General features: G+C 36.0%; 1 protein-coding gene across 17 annotated transcripts in view; it reads right to left on the bottom strand.

Annotated features, from left to right (window-relative positions):
* TRIP12 (thyroid hormone receptor interactor 12) overlaps positions 1-19,123 on the bottom strand; it is a 143,796-nt gene that overhangs the window by 121,226 nt on the left and 3,447 nt on the right. For 2 of the 17 annotated variants that reach the window (XM_057745285.1, XM_057745286.1), the window contains exon 2: positions 12,262-12,351. The exons of the other annotated variants lie outside the window; for them this stretch is intronic. The gene's annotated coding sequence lies outside the window, so the exon portion shown is untranslated. The remainder of the gene's footprint in view (positions 1-12,261; positions 12,352-19,123) is intronic. 17 annotated transcript variants of the gene reach the window in all.

Raw genomic sequence — 19,123 nt, 5'->3', positions numbered from 1 at the left:
TTATCTTTTAAGAATGAAGTTTGTGTCAGATAAAAACTGGTAAGAGTTTTCCCACCAGCAATAAAAGGAAACCGATCCCAGACACAATATTGAGATACATGAAGAAATAAAGGTGACAAACACAGATAAATGTAAATGAAAATAAACTCTATAAAATTATACAATACAGTTAGGTTTTAAAAACTTATTAGGGACTTCCTAGGTGGCTCAGTGGTAAAGAATCCACCTGCCGATGCAGGGAACACGGGTTCGAGCCCTGCCCTGGGAAGATCCCACATGCCACGGAGCAACTAAGCCCGTGCGTGACAACTATTGAGCCTGTGCTCTAGAGCCCGTGAGCCACAACTACTGAGCCCATGTGCCGCAACTACTGAAGCTCACACGCCTAGAGCCCGTGCTCCACAACAAGAGAAGCCACAGCAATGAGGAGCCTGTGCACTGCAATGAAGAGTAGCCCCCGCTCTCAGCAACTAGAGAAAGTCCGTGCGCAGCAATGAAGACCCAATGCAGCCAATAAATAAAATAAATAAATAAATAAATTTATTAAAAAAATAGGTTTAAAAAAATAGGTTTTAAAAAAAAACTTATTAAAGTAAAATGATAGAGAAGCTTGGTAAACAGTTACTATTCTAAATCTTTGTCTTTTCCATAAGAAGTAAAGGTAGCAGTTAATTATAGACCTTGTCAGAGATACTGTTTTAGTTTCTAAAATAACCAAAAACTAGAATCATACCTCTATTAAAAATACATTCAAATGAAAGCAACAAATTAAAAAATGGTAAAAACTCAATCTCTCCTTAAGATTGTCAAATTGGATTTTTAAAGCATTTGAACTACAAGAGACAGATCTAAACACAAGGACAGAGAAAGGAAGAAGATGCAAAAGTATCATGCAAACATTAGATAAAAGAAAGCTGGTGTAACTATACTAGTACCAAAATTTGACTTTACAATTTTTAAAAAAACACTACTTGGAGGTTAAAAAGGGTACCTTCATAATGATAAAAGGTTCAATTCAGGAAGATAGCAATTCTCAATGAGTTTTCAAAATCTTAAAAATTTTAAAATATACTAATTCAGAGTGAATTTTAAAACACCTCTCTAACTGACATCAACAAGACAACCAAAAACTAAATTGGTAAGGATACAGATAACCTGAACAACACTATTATCAAAAGAGTTAATGGACAACTGCAAACACATATTCTTTTCAAGCGCATATAGAATATTGATAAAAACTATTCATCTTCTGGGCCTCATAAAGTAAATCAGCAAATTCAAAGAACCAAAATCATAGAGAGCATATTCTTTGATTACAATGAATAGTAATCAGTAAATCAACTATATTTCAATAAAACTTTTAAAAAAGAATGATGCACAAAGGCAGACTATAGGGAATCAATGGAGAATCCGAATAAATAGAATGTAAATAAAATGAATATATTCAAATGTATTTTATAAATAAAAAATCAAATCAAAATAAGCCAAGAAAAAAATCAATAACGAAAAAGATAACTTAAAAAATTCCATTGTTGGAAAGCAAGAACACTTTTAGAGTAACTATGTAATAAACACTTTTAACAGCCAAACGGCCATTAACTCAGAGTTCACTACCCACCAGCAAACCTGTGAATGGTTCCCCCTAATTCATTACCTTGACTTGCCCCCACAAAGTTCACCCGAAATCTTGTCTATTCAAGCTTTACAAAATCTTCTTGCCTTAAATTTCTCACAGTTTCTGCATGTAACAACTCCAAAGAGCTCCGTGGCATTTTGCAAAATTAAGACCTTTCACTGGATACTACAAGTACAATTAAGTGTTTGCAATCTTATTTTCTCTAAGAAATTCCCTATGGATGTCACAACTGCTATACCGAACAAATGTTTATACTTACGCAGTTGCATAAAACTTAAATAAAAATTCAGCATGAAAAGAAAACAAACTACTTGTATTAGACAACCTTTGTAATATGCTATATATAACCATCTGCCTCTCTCTATCCACTGTATCCCACGGAGCCTATGGAAGCTGTCACATACTAGGTGACATGTTCTCACATCCCACGACACCAACCACAGGTTAAGTAGGGTTCTGTACTCTGCCAATGACCTATGATGGATCAATCAGAGTTGTTCCCCAACACTCACTGGGTACCTAGATTGTTGAGTGTAAAGTTTGGCATTATAATGGCTATGTTTAACACAGCCACATTAGGAACCAGTCCAGAGAGAGACAGAAATAAAGCAGACACACCACAGTAAAGACAACAGGTTGGTTACAGGTTTACAGTAAAGACAACAGGTATCTGAATTGTTGGTTTCAGTTCTTTGCTCCTAAGGCCCAGCTGCCTGATTTTATCCTTATAGATTTCATTAGACACACGGGGGTAAAGGATCTCAAATGTGTCCAAAGTCTGCATTTTTTTACGTCCTACTTTATTTTTTATGCTCCAAATTTGTGGTACTGCTGCTCCTCTTTAAAACCTGACTCACTTTTGGAGATTCACTAACAAGTGAATTCCTCCAATAATAAGACAAAACTATTAAGTCTTTGTATAATGTTGTTCTATATAAATACTTTGTATTCTTCTGACATGGGTCTTTCTCTTTAATCCTAACAACCCCAGAATTATAAAAGAAAATATTTACTCATATTTAACAGAAGAGAAGCTCAAAGGAAATTCATCTAGGCTCAAGTATCTAAGCTTAAAATCAGATTAGCAGTCTCCTGACTCTCGGACCAATTTTCTATTATACTGTCCTTTAAAAGGATAAATTCATATCCATCAAACCCAGTTTATAACTTTCCATTTGTAGTATGTTATATAAATGTTTAAAAATCAACATTTTTTAAGTGATAACACATTCAGTATACTAAAATAAGGGTTCCACTCTAAAAATTGTACCAAATAGCACTACTGAATACATTAAGATATCAAAAAAAATCATAAAATTTAGTAACTTCTTTTCCCTACTTTATTAAACTTTAAAGAAGAAAAAGATGAAGATGAAACTTGCATTAGACAAGAGAAAGAACTGAACAAAACCAGAGCCACCAAATCTCTATGCTCAATCATTTCTCACAAATAGAAAAATACCAAAATAGAGGGAGAGGTAGATGCAGAAAGTACTGCCACAACTCCAGGATGTAAAACAGGATAGTTAAATTTCTTCTGGGGAAGAAAAGAAACACACACACACACACACACACACACACACACACACACACCCCAACAAGAATAAACTACAAGTGACAAAGGGGCTCCAGAAGATTCCACCATGTGCTGTTCTGGGACATCAGCCAGCCCTGGCCTTCTTTTAAAGGCAACTCAGAGGTGAGCCGATTGGAGACTTTGGTAGGATGCATGCAAGATTTAAAGGGACTCTGAGAGACTCAGAACAATGAAGACCAAACTGTAAACAAACAACTAGCGTAAAAGATGACAGATTACTACCTTAAATACTGTTACACAAGGGCAGCCCAAGCCCTCAGGGAGCCAAAACACCTCCCGGGGTGGAAATATGAAAAATCTTATGGATAAAAAAGGTATGTGCCCAGGACAGAAGGGAGCAGTTAGGAATGGGATGCAAAAGGGGTGTTTCACACAGCAAAACTGCGTCAGAAAAGAATGAATGAATGAATGACAGAACAACAAATAAACAGGAAATAATAGCTGGAGATAGGTCTAAGAGGAAAGCCAGACAACACCTTAGCAATTAAAATGACAGAAGACACCGCAAACACACAACTCAGACCTAAACTCTCCCAACCAAACTGCATATCAAATATCATAATGCAGAATGTGCCAATAGGTCTTTTAAAGCACAACATTCCATATACACCTCTAAATAATAATAAATTTTAAAAAATGGATAGAAGTTTGTAAGAGCCAATCACAAATTTTATTTCTACCTGTTAGTTGGACTTCTACAACTATGGAATATCAAAAGGAAATGCTAAATTGCTCCCTAATAAGTAGAAACACCACTGAGTTTGGTTCTGAAGTGAACTTGGCATATTTCAAGAATAATTTCCTGTCCAGCCTTCTCCAAGTGACACTGTCACAGTCAACAAATAAGCATTATTTTCTAGTTAACAGAATGTTTAAATTCAAATAACAATAATTTTAAGTAGAAACAGTAAGTCAAAATTGCCAAAAGGGATGAGCCCTCCTAGGAGGAGAAAGCCAAGTAACACGCAGTTTCCATTTGGTAATCCCACAACTACACAATGGGGCAAGACTGTTGCAGGGAGGGGACAGGCTAAGATTTTAATAGGAAGACAGCACATCCCAAGGGAACTGTCAATTTTAAAACTTAACCTAAAAGTTTGTAGAATCCAACAAATAGAGGGTTTCTTTTTGGAGTGTTGAAAATGTTCTGAAGTTAGATAGCGGTGATACTTGCACAATCTGAGAATATGAAACACATTATGCACTTTAAGTGGGCAAACTGCCTAGCATATGAATTATATCTCAATAAAGCCATTAAAAAACAAGTAAAAAAAACTACCTTGCCCTGAAAATATTTCCTGCCTTCCAAAGTATTATATAAAAAGGAAAACCTTGAATCTGTTGCTTTTAAACATTCAAATATGCCTACAAGATGTGATATGCCAGACTCTTCCCCCAAAAGGTATTGGGAAGTACTGTGAACCAACTAACATTTTAAAGATAAATAATCACCAACTGTTAAGAATGAAAAGACTCCTAATACAGAGGAGTGCATTTTCTAAGGCAGTTACTAAACCTCACTGATAATCTGATTTCCTTACTACTTACACCACATCTTCCTAGTCTCTAAGCTAATGACAGTTTCTCCACTTCACAGTCCATTAAATGTAAAAATAAAATGAAAACTGGCAGTATTTACATAGGAACTAACAAAAATTTTAATGTTAAATTCCACAATACCTCATGTTGAATGAATTTAAGCACTATGACTTTTTCTAAAGCAAACAGCAATAAATCCAACATGGATAATATCAATTATCTGTCCCAAAAGAAGTTCTTCTAGGATTCACAAAACCCTATGATCCAAAAGAAAGTACTAATTTATCTTTTAACTTAACTTTTTAACTAAACCTGAAGATTAAGGAGTAGGAATTCAAGACAGTTATGAAGACCAGAAAAAATGTACTCTTTCAACAGATGTTTACGTTCTAACTGCGCAAAAGGCACTGATGTGTCTTATAAGTCAGGAATATCGCTTTAAGAAAACTAAAATAAAATGTGGTTAACCACCAACTTAAAACAAAAAATTAAATTAATGATAGCAACCAATTCTTTCACCACTTTCATTAATCAGGTTTACTGCATTCTGAGTCAACCCACTTTAAAAAGGAAAAGAATGCCCGCTGAAGAGAAAGCAGATTGCTTTAAGGGGGCGGGGGATGTTAACTCCAGGGAGATTTGATGTCCTTAGACTACAATTCTTTACCAAGAGTAATTTCCTTTTTATTTCTCCTATACTAATTTTTAAAAATATCTCTGCTCCTGGTTTACAAACTATTTTGAGATATACCCAAACTTCTAAAAATGCAAGGTGGGGAACCACATGAACACAAGTCATTTTACAACCTTCCACTAAGGAAAAAACACCTCATTTGTACAACACTTCATAGCAGTGACTTTACATAAATGCTCTCACTTTTAAATCTCTACATCAGTTGCACCTGTTTGGGGGGAAGGAGGGGCGAATGCGAGAACATCCGGGTCCAGTCCTGTCAGCTGATTTACTGGAGTGCTGGCTCTTACTCAGCTACTCATTTACTTAACAAATATTTATTGATTACCCTACTTCACAGGTTTTAGGCATTGGGAGAAAGGGGTAAATGAAACAGTCTCTCCCCTCTCAGAATTTATATTCTACCAGGGAAAGCAGGCAAACAGCAAATAAGATAGTACTGTGAGAAAATTAAGCAATCAGGAGAATAAAGGAGGAGACTACAGACAGGAGAAGGTAGAAGACAGTGTTCCCTATTCAAACACCATCCACCCCACCTCTCCCTGCTCAAAGAACCCTGCCTTACATGGGGAACAAACCCCTTCACCTCCGAAGAAGTAAGTTACTCCCTGGGTCCTAGAGGATGAGTCATGATTGGGCCAAAGCCAGTATTTTCCTCAAACTACTAGATTAGAGCCTTGAAAGCAATTCAGACCAGGGATTCATAATCAGGAGTTCACAAACTTGGACTGAAAAAAAATAATTTCACTAACCTCTGACTGAAATTTAACATTTCCTTCTATCATGAACAGGCAACAAACCACAATATTATTGGCAGTACCTTTGACTTTGCACCAAGAGAAATCACAGATATTATCATATCACATTACAATTGTTGCAGACACCTCAAAATATCATTTACACTCATCACTACTTTGAACAGCTGCTAGATCATGTTATTCAAAGTGCTAATAAAAAAACAAATTACTACACTACAATACAAACTAGTTTAACAGTTTGAGAGCTAGATTTTAACATTCTGATATATTTGGGTTTTGTCTTATGCATTGACTTTATGAGTTTAAAAACATTACTTTGAGGAGTCTACAGCTTCAGACTGCTAAAAGGTCCTCATCACAAAAAACGCTAAGAATCCTCCATCTTAAAAGGTCACAACCAGAAGTTTTAAGCAAAGTAGAGAACAGAAAATAGTAGCATGTGTAATGGTTAAGTATCACTTGTGAAATTTATTTTAGTTACATACATGTAAATACACATACACTGGTGATGCAAAGTACGGCATTTCTTACCATGGACAGCAGATCAAAACAATTTAAAAGCCAGTGGTCTAAACCTACCTTTGTATAAAAATACCATTACTATTTTATTTTTGCCAGAAGTATGACCCAGTTCTCCCCCAATAAGAGGTATGGTGAGGTACACTAATCATCCTCTAGGAAGACTTTTGCTTTCTGGATTAAAAAAAAAAAGACCTCATCTTCTCCTTCCTGCCTCACATGTGAGATGGACACAAGGACTTCAAGCCACGACAGTTATCTGGGGTCTAAGAGAACCACCTGCTAAGGAGAGCAGAGCAGAAAAATACACAGAGCCTGGTCCTTGCTGGAACCATTGTACAGCTGAACCATGTTGTATGAGGAAAAATAAAAAACCCTGATATGTTTAAGACCGTATTAGTCAAGTTTTCTATTACTTGCAGGTGTAATGTTCCTAACCGATAAATGAATTACTACGGATAAGGTGACCAAGTAAAGCCTCTTTGAGAGACAACATCTGAGCCAAGACCTCATGTGTGAAGCAACAACCAGGTAAGATCTAGAGCATTCCAGGCAACAAGAGCGGGTGAAAGGAGGAGATGATGTCAAAGAGGTGGGCAAGAGTCAGCCCATATAGGACCGTGAAAGTCCTGAGGAGCCTTCTAACTCTTCCCATGGACTGCCACATTGCGCATGCTAACAAAGGACTGGAAGATTGGATAAGTTATGGTTAAGTCAAACAAATATGAAGCAAACTAATAAAGAACTAATAATGAAATAGGAAAATGCTCATCACAATAGCATGGGGGAAACATAATATGGACCCATTTTTATTAAAACAAAAGCTAGAAGAAAATACAAAAATGTTTATATCATGTGGTAGGATTATGTATGGTTCTTAATTTTCTTGTATTTTTCTTTATTCAGATTTTAACTATCACGTTGTACTTTATAATCAGAAATACATGCCTCAAAAATTATGAGTTTTTAAAAGCTGCTCACTAAATGTAATGTAATGTGGCACCTGGGATGGGATCCTGGAACAGAAAGACATCAGTAAAAACTAAGGAAGTTCAAATAAAGTGTAAGTAATAATAACATATCAGTATTTGGCTCATTAGTTGAGTCAAATATAGTAAAGGAAGATCTTAACAAAAAAAACTGGGTGATGAGTATAGGGTAACTATCTTTGTAACTTTTCTGTAAATCTGAAACTATTGTAAACTTAGAAGTTTATTTTATAAAATATTTTAAGTCCTCTTACCTAAGACTCTTCAAGCAGCCAAATACAGATAGTAGGAGCCATTACTAAGGAATGGCAGGCAAAGGGAAAGACATTTAGGAATTTCGGAAATTTAGGAATAAGATTAGGAATTTTAGGCATTTAAGAAGAGAAAGATATGTCGAAAGTTAAAGGCAAAAGGTTTTGCATATGTTTGCCTGGTATACCACAGGCCCTTACTTCAGATAATAAGGGGTGTGGGGGGGTGTGGGGGTGGGGGTGTGTGTGTGTGTGTGTGTGTGTGTGTGTGACTATTATTAGAAACCAGAGGTTTAAAGGATCTATTTTAAAAAGGCCTTATTGATCCCCTCAACTAAAAAGAAAAGTTTTGAGAACTAATATACTTTTTTAAATACCTTTGAGCTATAAGAATTATCACTGCTTCACTCTCACCCACTTCACACACAATTCTAGCAATAGTTTTGCAACTCAATGCATATTAAAAGCTAGAGGGACTAAGGTCTAAACATATCCAAGCCCACCAACTAGTAAGGAAGGGGGGAGGCACTCACTGAACAAGGCAGATAAGTCCCTTAAAAAGCAGGACATTTAGGAATGTCCAACTGCTGATGAGGACCTTAAGACTCAGTATAATAATGTTCACCAATGATGGCCAAGAGTCAGGAACAAGACATTCCAGTGCATTCACAGCACTCTGAAAAGTGTATAACCACTGGTAAAGAGCCACATGGGGGAAAAAAAGTGTTCACCACACAGACCTTTTTTCAGTAGATTTTACCACATCTATTTCTTTAAAAAAAAAAAAAAAGTTTTTTTCATTAAAAAGTTTTAAGAGAGAAAAATTTATCTTTGAACAACAACAAAACCTTGACCTTGAGAGCAGATAAAGGGAATATGGGATACTCCTTCCACTACTTTTAAAACATTTTTATAAACCTGTGAACCTAGATGAAATGTAGAAACTGCCCCCTGAAAAGCTTTTCAAAACACTTAATATAATACCAGGTTAGGGATATTTTTCCTTGCAATCTTTAAAGTTTCATTTTAACTATTAAATTTATTCAACACCAAAATTATAACATCTTAAAAATAATAAATTCACACCATCATCTGTAACTTTATACATTAATACAACTGTGAAAATAAGTCGTCATTTAAAAGAACTATTAGAATAAAAGCTACTATTAAATTCCTTCTAGAAGCCAATATCCTAATCAAAAAAAAAAAGTAATATGTTATAGCAACTGCTTAACTGTGAACTAGGCACTGTGCTTAATGTTTCACTCATTAAAAACTTAAAGGAATCCTATAAATAATGTATTTTCTATAATTTACACATTAAGCAACTTACCCAAGGTCAAATAAACTAGGAAACCAGAACTTAAGTCCATCTTATTGCAGCCTACCAATACTCTCAAATGATCGCCTCCTTCAGAGCCTAAAACTCTGTCACTCAAGTAATTCTAAGATGGTATCAGAGAAATCCATCTTCTCTTCTCCAACCTGTTGTTTTAGACAGGCCCTCAATAAACAAGAAAGGAAAATAAGAATGCTTCCTCTCAAAAAGAATGGTTATTAACAATAGTTAACACACTGAGCACTGATCCTGTACCAGGCGTTGTTGTAGAAGTTTTACCTATTAACTAATTTAATCTCCCACAACAAACCTAAGATATAGGGACTATTATTATTATTTCCATTTTACAGGTAGGGAAACTGAAGCCAAAATAAAGTGACTTACCCAAGGTCACACTGCTAATAGTATTAGAGCCAAAATTTAAGTTGAATCCCAATCTTTGCTCTTAGCCACTTACCCTAAACTCCTTTATCACTTAGACATTATCACATTATCTCTGAAACAGACAGATAGCATTTCAAATTCCCATGAACAAAGTAAAAAGCAGTAAGTAATATTCTGGAGCAGAGGTTGGCAAATTACAGCCCATGGGCCAAATCTGGCCAACCACTTCATTTTGTAAAGTTTCATAAGAACAGTCAATGGCTGTTTTCACCCTACAAGAGCTGACATGCAAAGTCAAAAATATTCACCATCTGGTGCCCTGCAAAAAATGTTTACTGACCCCAGTTCTGAAAGATGATATTATGCAAACCCTCCCCTAAATAGTCAAATTAACACACATTTTTCTTTAACACTATAAATAAAAATAGCAGCAGCTACTATTTATCAAGTATATACTATTTATGCAAGATTCTAACAGCAACCCATTTTAACACCCAAGTAAACTAAGCCTCAGAGAGTTTAAATGACTTGCCCAAGATCACAAAGCTAGAATATGGGGATGTTGTTTAAACAGTGTCTAGCCTCAAAGCCCATGTTCTTTCCAAATGACGCTTCCTGCAAAATATATAAATGTGCACAGCCATGGAAAAGCAAAATTTTCTATGAAAACTGATTAAAATTACATGATAAAAATGCCAACTTTAAGGAGAAATAAAATGTTCATCTAAATGTATAGATATTAATTAACATACTTCCATCTTATTTTCTACTATATTTATATTTTTGCTGTTATTCTAATTGGGATTATAATCCAAGGATACTCAAAGCACAGGAAGAATATGGCTGTCTTCCTTATGTAAGATATGGGGCAAAGAAGTCATTAAAATAAACACAGAATGCAGAATATATTTACTTAATAGAGTTAACTCTCCTCTGCCACTTCTGAAAATTTATATCCTCTTCTGATACAGACTCATCTACCCTCATTACACTCCTTCCCTAGAATGTCCAACTTTTCGGTTCACCCAAAAACTCACCTATCCATCTCCACCTGACCCAGATCCCCACCCCAATCCCCAGAAACCCTGCTAACCAGTGTAAAATACCACTGTACCAAGGAAAGAAGTCAAGAGAGATTAGCTGCTGTTGCTTTTATTCATGAAGGTTTTTCTTCTTATTATGCCATTTATGTCCCATACATATTTACAGTGAAAGCCACATCAGAAAGGTAATGAAGAACTGAATTCAGTGTGAGCAAGTATACACGGATGCAGATAATACGACTACTCTGAGAAATATTTTGCTAATATTTTCAACATATTCTCTATTCCAAACAGCTAGTCACCTGATGAGGCATCTGAGTAATGTCTCAAAATTCAGCTTAAGAGTTTTTTATGGCCAATTTTATCTTCAAGTTTAGCAGCCCCTCCTAATGAGACTATAAACTCAAGGTCAAGGACCACATCTGTATATCTTCATAATCCCAAATCTTAACCTAAGACTTGAAACAGTAAGTGTTTAAAACTACTTATAGTAATATATACCATTTGCTTATTACTCATATACATTAATTCTATCTCCACTGCTAACTTCAGACTAACTTCACGAGAACGGAGATGCTTTAAATGGTTGCTTTTCTACGTTTGAGAGTACTGCAAATGCAATTCAAGAAACACCTTTAAAAGATCAATGCAGCAGCTGCTGAAACGAAGATAATTTCCCCCCTTGTACCATGATGCTAATACCAGCCCTTAAAACAGAAATAATTGCAGAATTTTTTTTAAAACGCCAGGTTTATGAAGTTCTCGGCTTCACATTCCTTAAAAGGGTGGGATGAATTGGGAGATTGGGATTGCCATATATATGTTACTAATAAGAAAAAAAAATCTAACTGTACACAATAATGTATATGCAGTTTATTGTGTGTTTAAAAAAAAAAAAACAAGTACTATGGAAGACTTCCCTGGTGGTGCAGTAGTTAAGAATCTGCTTGCCAATGCAGGGGGCATGGGTTCAAGCCCTGGTCCAGGAAGATCCCACACGCCGCAGAGCAACTAAGCCTGTGCTCCGCAACTATTGAGCCTGAGTGCCACAACTACTGAAGCCTGCATGCCTAGAGCCCGTGCCCCGCAACAAGAGAAGCCACCACACTGAGAAGCCCATGCACCACAACTAGAAAAAGCCTGAGCAGAGCAACGGAGACCCAATGCAGCCTAAATAAATAAATTAAAAAAAAAAAAAGAACTATGGATTAATCCACTCCTAATTTAAACTTCCCAAATCCTTTGCATTAAATGTTTAAGTAAACTCAGCAAGTGTCCCGAGAAAGTTCTAAGTTTCTCTAAATATAGTAAACTCAAGTTAATTCCACAATTATGAATCATCTTAATTTTCTTATAGTAACAAAAACCAAAGCATTAATATACTGAATATAAGTAAACACACAGCGAAGCAGAAGGCCCATCCCACAGAAGAGAAAGAAAAGCTGCTATTCCAACCAACATTAAGTTTACCAAATCCTCAGCTAATGCAAAAAAACATAAATTGAATATTACCTAAAAGAGATGCAACAACGAAGGTCCCAAATGATAGTCTCTTCAGTAATTCCTCTCAGCAGTACTTAAGTTTGTGTAATGGGAAGATACCTGGGGAAAAAATGGCACGGCCTAACATCAGGGCAGCTGAAAAGTAATACTAGCTGGTTAGAAGAGGCAGAAGCAGATTATCTTACAGGCCGCACCAAAGGCTGAAATTCCCCAAGTCTTACCTCACAGCAGTAACTAGAAGGGCAAAACTTGTCAAAAGGCAGGGTGAAGAGGAGATGAACTCTGCAATTAAAAGTCTAGTTTTCTGACAAAAGTATTTTGAGGCCAAAGTGTGAAAATTAACACTAAAATTCCTAACAGGTGAGAAATAATTAGCAAACGGGTCTGATCACAAAGTTAAGTACTGAATCACCTCAAAAATGAGCCTAATTGTTGCCACCTACTGGGAGAAGGACCCAAATGCTTCTGGATCTGAGAGGGAAGGGTAGAGATCATGTCTAATTTCCTCAGGAAACTAACCTGCTTTCCCTAGGTGGGTAGAAGAAATGGAAATATATGCTTGATAAAGGAAAAACTAGGAAGCTACAGAACTGTCTTGCAGAAAAAATAAGCACTACTGCCTGTTACAGCAGTAAAATACAGAGACTTCACAAATGTTTTTATTCTGAAGTCCACAAAACCCCACAAATTTTGGACCATATAGCCTTAACAGATACTATTTTAAGTCATAAACTTGTACTAACAGCTAGCAACTCTGCTATCCTCACATAAGGAAAAGTCAAATTAATTCAAACTACTATCAGAGAAGTTTAAAAAAACATGCCAGAAACAAAAGCTGCTAAAGAAAGCTAAATATTATGGTTACCAGACCCCCAAATAAAATATTATTCTCTTTTGCTTTATTTTCCCTTCAGCCATATCTAACCTCATTTCCCATTTTCGAAATTCTGTTGTATGTACTTTTGCAAAAGTAAAAGGAGTAACAAATAGTTTACTGTGACATTAACCAGAGTGTGAGGCAAATATTTTATTAAAATGTTTAACTTGATTTAACTGGGTAATATCAATTTGTACCTTTTAAAGAATATTTAAAAACTTAAACTACAATTTGCTATTGTTTTAAACATTTTTAGTGCATGAGACACTAAGTAAAAGGTTCTCCTATAAATAAGACTGACAAATTACTGAGTAACTCACAAAATCATGTATTAATTCTTAAACAGTACTGATTTTTTTTAAATCTCTGAATAAACAATAGTTGAATGTGTTAGGGGAAAATGATTACCAGCTTACATTAAACGAAGAATTCTGTGACTGAACAGAGGGGCAGTGGAAGTCATTTAGACACTTAACCAGCTCCTGCCCACAGAAGAAAACTTTTTAAACTATTAAGTAGGGAAACTGAACAAGAAGTAAGCTTTACCTCCACTGCTTCTATTGACCCAAAACTTAACCACAAAGACCCTTATGTGCAGTCCTAGAAAGGGAAGCAATTTCATAAAAAGATAAATAAGATCTAAAAGCACCTTCAGTTTTCAGTTCATTTACAAATTATTTTTTGTACACTTTTTTCATGTCGTCACTGCCGATTCAAGTATCAACCATAACTGCAACAAGTCTATTTGTTAAATCAGATTTCTTAATCTCTCATTTAAGAACCTCAATAATCTCAGCCCAAATTTCCTGTTACTTCATAAATGTGGACCCTCTACTCCAGAGGGCCAGTTAATCTTACCATTAGACCCTCACCACAACTACACCTTTAAGCTCCCTGTCCTTTCTACACCTATCCAAACGATGGCTGGCCAGCTCAAGCCCCTCCTCTCTCCATAAAATCTTCCTCAGTAACGTCAATCTCTCTCTAAACTTCTGAGTCCTCACTATATGACTCAACTTTGTACTTAATAACAAACATGCACAATGTTATATGTTGTGTTCTTTTGACACAGTTTGAATTCATTTGCAAAATTAGTATATTTTGAAATAAGAGATCTCATTTTATAAATCTCTTATTTCTCCTCAGCACTCTCCAAAAGGGTAGACCAGAACCAGAAATGCACATGCATTCGTTGCTGATAAAATATTTGTAAAGTGAAGGCACTTCCAACAATTTATTCAGTACAGTGAAAAAAGCATGCCCTAATTCATTTGTTTCTTAAATTCTCATATCAGCTTTTCTAAATGCAGAAAACATGCATTTAGAATATTTACAGAATACTTCTCTATGCTAATCTTTATAGTTATAAAGTCAGTTTAAGAAGAAAAGTGATTATCAACTAAACAAACATAACAAAACCCAGAGAACAAAAACTACATCTTAAGTCCCTTTTGTATTCCTCCCAGCACAGTCCTGTGGTGCACAGTATGCACTTGATAAAAACATGTACTGACAAACTTTCATCTACTAATAAACATAATCCCCAAATGCTAAACTGGGGGTAACCAAGTCACTGAAATAGTCTAGTGCCTTAACAATCCCTTAAGTAGCCGATTTTAATGAGGCTAACTCTGAAAATTTTATATTCTAGGATCCTACACTTAGCTACCGAACCCTGAAAAACTAAAATAAGCAAGTTGAGGGAATTCCCCGGCAGTCCAGTGGTTAGGACTCTCCGCTTTCACTGCTGAGGGCCCAGGTTCGATGCCTGGTCTGGGAACTAAGATCCTGCAAGCCACCAAAAATATGAAATGAAATGAAATGAGATGAAATGGGCACGTTGACAGTAAACTATGTCAGTACTTTACTATTATTTCACAATACAGTTTCTCAATGTGTCACCAAAACGAACTCTACCACTCCCACCTACCAGGTACAACACATTATATTGGAGCCTTGTGCCAGCCTCTGCGAGGAGAGAAGAATGAGACCTCTACCCCAAGAAGCCAAAGATTTCGTAAAGAAGATGTAAACAATAAGACAGACTGTGAAAGCCATAACTGAAACAAACAAAATGCTATAGACGGGAGCAGAAGGGGAGAAGAGAGTGAAGACTGAAAATCTTACAGGAGCTACTAAAAGAAAGTTAAGCGTGTATACGTAGCTACAAGAGATACAAGATGGGGGAGGGGTATCAACCCAGGTAGACAATCAAAGCCAAGGCAAGAATGAAGTTCCTGGGTGTGTTCAGAGAGGAACAAACAGCTCAATCTGACTGCATGTGGCCAAGAGTGCAAAACAGGATTACAAAATACTGAGGCCATAGCAGAAGTTATAGCATTTTCACACATTTGCTGTTTACAACAGAACTACAAGCCCTTGGGTTTTAAGAATTTTTTTTAAAAAGGGGGTTGGGGGAGGCTCTCTAAGGACATAAAGCAGCTTAAATTACAACTCAACAGTGAATTTCAAATAGGAGGTCTGTACAAACTCACTTTGGGTTTCCAAGGCATCACACGTTTACCAGTATGGGGACTTCAAAATGAGTTAATGTAACCTTAAGACAAGGCACAAGGTACATCTATTTATTCAAAATGCTGCCCACGGGTGGAATGAGTAGGAGTTGTGAAGTCAGGATGGAACTCATTGGTTATGACAGCCAACAAGTTGATTAAAATACACATTGAAATGCTGTAACTTCAAGTCTTGAAGGCTTGTTGATAGACACTGCAGCTTATAAATAGAATTCAAAAAATCCATGCATGGGTAATATATTTATAGAAATACATCCTTTCTAAAAAGAAACAGAATAAACTAAAATGACGTGGACTTCCCTGGTGGCACAGTGGTTAAGAATCTGCCTGCCAATGCAGGGGACACTGCTAACGCATTAGATCCCTGGGCTGGGAAGATCCCACATGCCATGGAGCAACTAAGCCTGTGTGCCACAACTACTGAAGCTCGAGCACCTAAAGCCCATACTCCACAACAAGAGAAGCCACCACGATGAGAAGCCCCCACAATGAGAAGCCCGCTCACTGCAAGGAAGAGCAGACCCCACTCATCACAACTAGAGAAAGCCAGCGTGCGGCAACAAAGACCCAACGCAGCCAATAAATAAATACATGAATTAAAAAAAAAAACCCGTGACACAAAAGAGGTACTCAATAAATTGAGTACTTTATTAAAAAAAAAAAAAACTAAAATGTATAAAACTCAATTCTGTACTTAATAAATACACACACTGTCTCAAAACATATTTAGGTACTCAATGAAGCTGTTAAATGATCAACTATTACATGCAAACAGTGGACAATTAAAGAATATGAAATGGCTTGCCCTAATTTTTTTTTAATATGTATGATTTGAAGTAACTTGCAGTCTCTAAAATATATAGCAACAGATTAAAAAGAAAAATCTTGTATTAGCAATGATTCAAAATGTTTATCGAAACAAATCAAATAGGACATTACATTAAACCATTACAAAATATTTTCACTATCAGAACCACTTTATTCTCACAAGACTTATTCCTTCAATAAACATTTAAAGAATCTTTACTAAGAGCCAGGTACTGTGCTAGATTCTAGGAATTCTTCATAATCAACTAAGGAATACTATTCTATACTCAAAATATTTTCAAGTAAAATACCTACATACATCATAAAAGTATATTCTAGGTAGAACAGTGTTAACAAATGAGGCAATGATCAACGTAGCAATGACCAAGTAAGTGGAGGAAGGGCTCTGTGTTCCAATCCATCTTTGTAGCCTCATCTCCTGAATACTGTCTAGCATTTATGAGACAATTAACTCTAGGTTAGGTGACCATAACCACATTTTTCAGATTAGGCACTTGAAGATCACAAAGGTTCAATTATTTGCCCAAGGTCACAACCATAGGAAAAGCATTGCCAGAACTGGAACCCAAGTCTTCTACCTTCACATCAGATACTCACTTGAACAGTGCTGTTCATTAATGAAAGAACAGAGTAACAGACAGCTTTTTTATTTTACTCTTGGCCCCTATAATGACTTTAAATCAAGCATAACTGCAAAACTATTAACAGCTTCTTCACACTCAAGACAAAACAGGTAGGTCTGAATAGCTTTTCCCCTGGCCAATCCAATTTGATGAAACTACTGATTCAAGAATCACAACCAAAATCTAGAAGTCCCCAGAGAAAAACTATCGAGCAGACTTATTCAGTCTAGGAAACAACTTCTTTTGTTCATACCCTGAAACTATCAATAAATTGGAATGTTAGATTTAATTAAAGAACTGCATTTTTAAAAATACAGGACATAAGCCAAGTTAAATTTGACTTAAATAAAAATCAAAAGACCTGTATGGCATCAGTAAGTTTATCCATTTGCCATAAATAACAGCAAGCACCCACTGTGTACAGAGTAACACAGCAGACCAGGTAAAATGTAAAGAACAATCTGCTAGAGGTTTATGCCTTTAAGAAATCTGTAGCATAGCTGTTGCAACTATATCCAGTCACTAAAAGAAAACACACAAATGTAAAGCTAACATTACACATAAAGAACTACAAGTACCAAGATTATATAACAACCTACAAATTATATGTCTTATATAATATCCACCAAATTCCTCCTCTTCCATCCTATCCAGACACTGATGGCACAGTAGTCAAGAAGACGTGAGAGACTGTGAGCGCTAAACCAAAAAGCATCCTGAGAAATCTGTTGGGGCCAAGAACCTTTCCAAGCAGGAAGACTGGCTGCAGAGCCAGCAAGGCTAGGCTAACATGATTGATTTGGAGTGGAAAGGAAAATGGATGTTATTTTCAATGAGATTTATGAGTATACCTTCAAGCAAAACACAATGACATTTAGATAATCCTTGCCCTCAGAAAGCCTATAATCCAGTCAGGGAAACAAAAGCAATGCTTGTCAACAAACCTAGCACTATAATCCCAAATGAAGCATATCCAGATAACAAAGAAATAAAAGGAAAAAATCACTGGGCAGAAATTTTCAAGGAAGTGTTAGTGAGTTGAAGTGAACCTAAAATGATTCAAATGAGAGAAAAGGACATGTCAGGCTGGCAGTAGCAAGAACCTGAGCGAAGACAAAAAGCAACAAGCAGGTTGTTTTTTCAATTTGAGTCCATCAAACTACCTCACCAAACAGGCAAAAATAAAGGGGCAACTGGTATCACATTTGCTCAAAGATACCCACCCATCCACTTAAAAGAATTAAAAACAAAAAAACTTCCCAGATTCTGTAAACAAAACAGATCAAGATTCAGAAATGTTTCTCCTTAATTGCCGTCTCTGATATGAGAAAGTCAATTTCATAAGAGCCACAAATCAGAGCAGGTATAAATTTTGTCCATAATAAAAACTCAAAGAAGTCTGTATGAAGTTTCTCTCAACAGAATTAACAATGTACGCTGAACAAGCATACTGATGAAAAATAAAAATTATTGTAACAAAAATTGGGCCCAAGTTCCACTACCAATCTAGCAGCAATTTCAAATTATAAAGTGTTATATAACTTCATATCTCCAATCTACCTTACACTGACAACTCCCACTACCACCACTGATGAAAGTTATCTTTTTGTAATTACCTCAAAACAGATAAGGTAATTTTCTAAAGCTAATGACAATTGTCTTACACTTATTTAGCAGTCTGTAGTTTTTCACAGCATTATACCCACTTGGATCTCACAACCAGCCAGTAGGGAAGACAGCACTACCCATCCCCATTTTACAGACTAAAATAAACGAAGACCAGATAGAGTCAGGGAATAGCTTAAGGTCACACAGCTACTAACTGGCAGTGTTATGAATTCCCACACCAGCATGTGTCTTCTTTGCTAGGATGATGTCCTTAAAATAGGATCACACAACCTTATCCAGATAACAAATACAGCAGTCTTAAAAGTTAGAATGGAAAAGTAAACATTACTTCAAATTTACTATGCTAGGTGAAAGCACTGATTTTACCCTGACCTAGTAGC

This window comes from Hippopotamus amphibius, chromosome 8 (assembly GCF_030028045.1).
Source record: "Hippopotamus amphibius kiboko isolate mHipAmp2 chromosome 8, mHipAmp2.hap2, whole genome shotgun sequence".
In the NCBI taxonomy this organism is placed as follows: Eukaryota; Metazoa; Chordata; class Mammalia; order Artiodactyla; family Hippopotamidae; genus Hippopotamus; species Hippopotamus amphibius.
The sequence above is the reverse complement of the archived record's forward strand: the minus strand, read 5'-3'. Positions and strand labels throughout refer to the sequence as shown.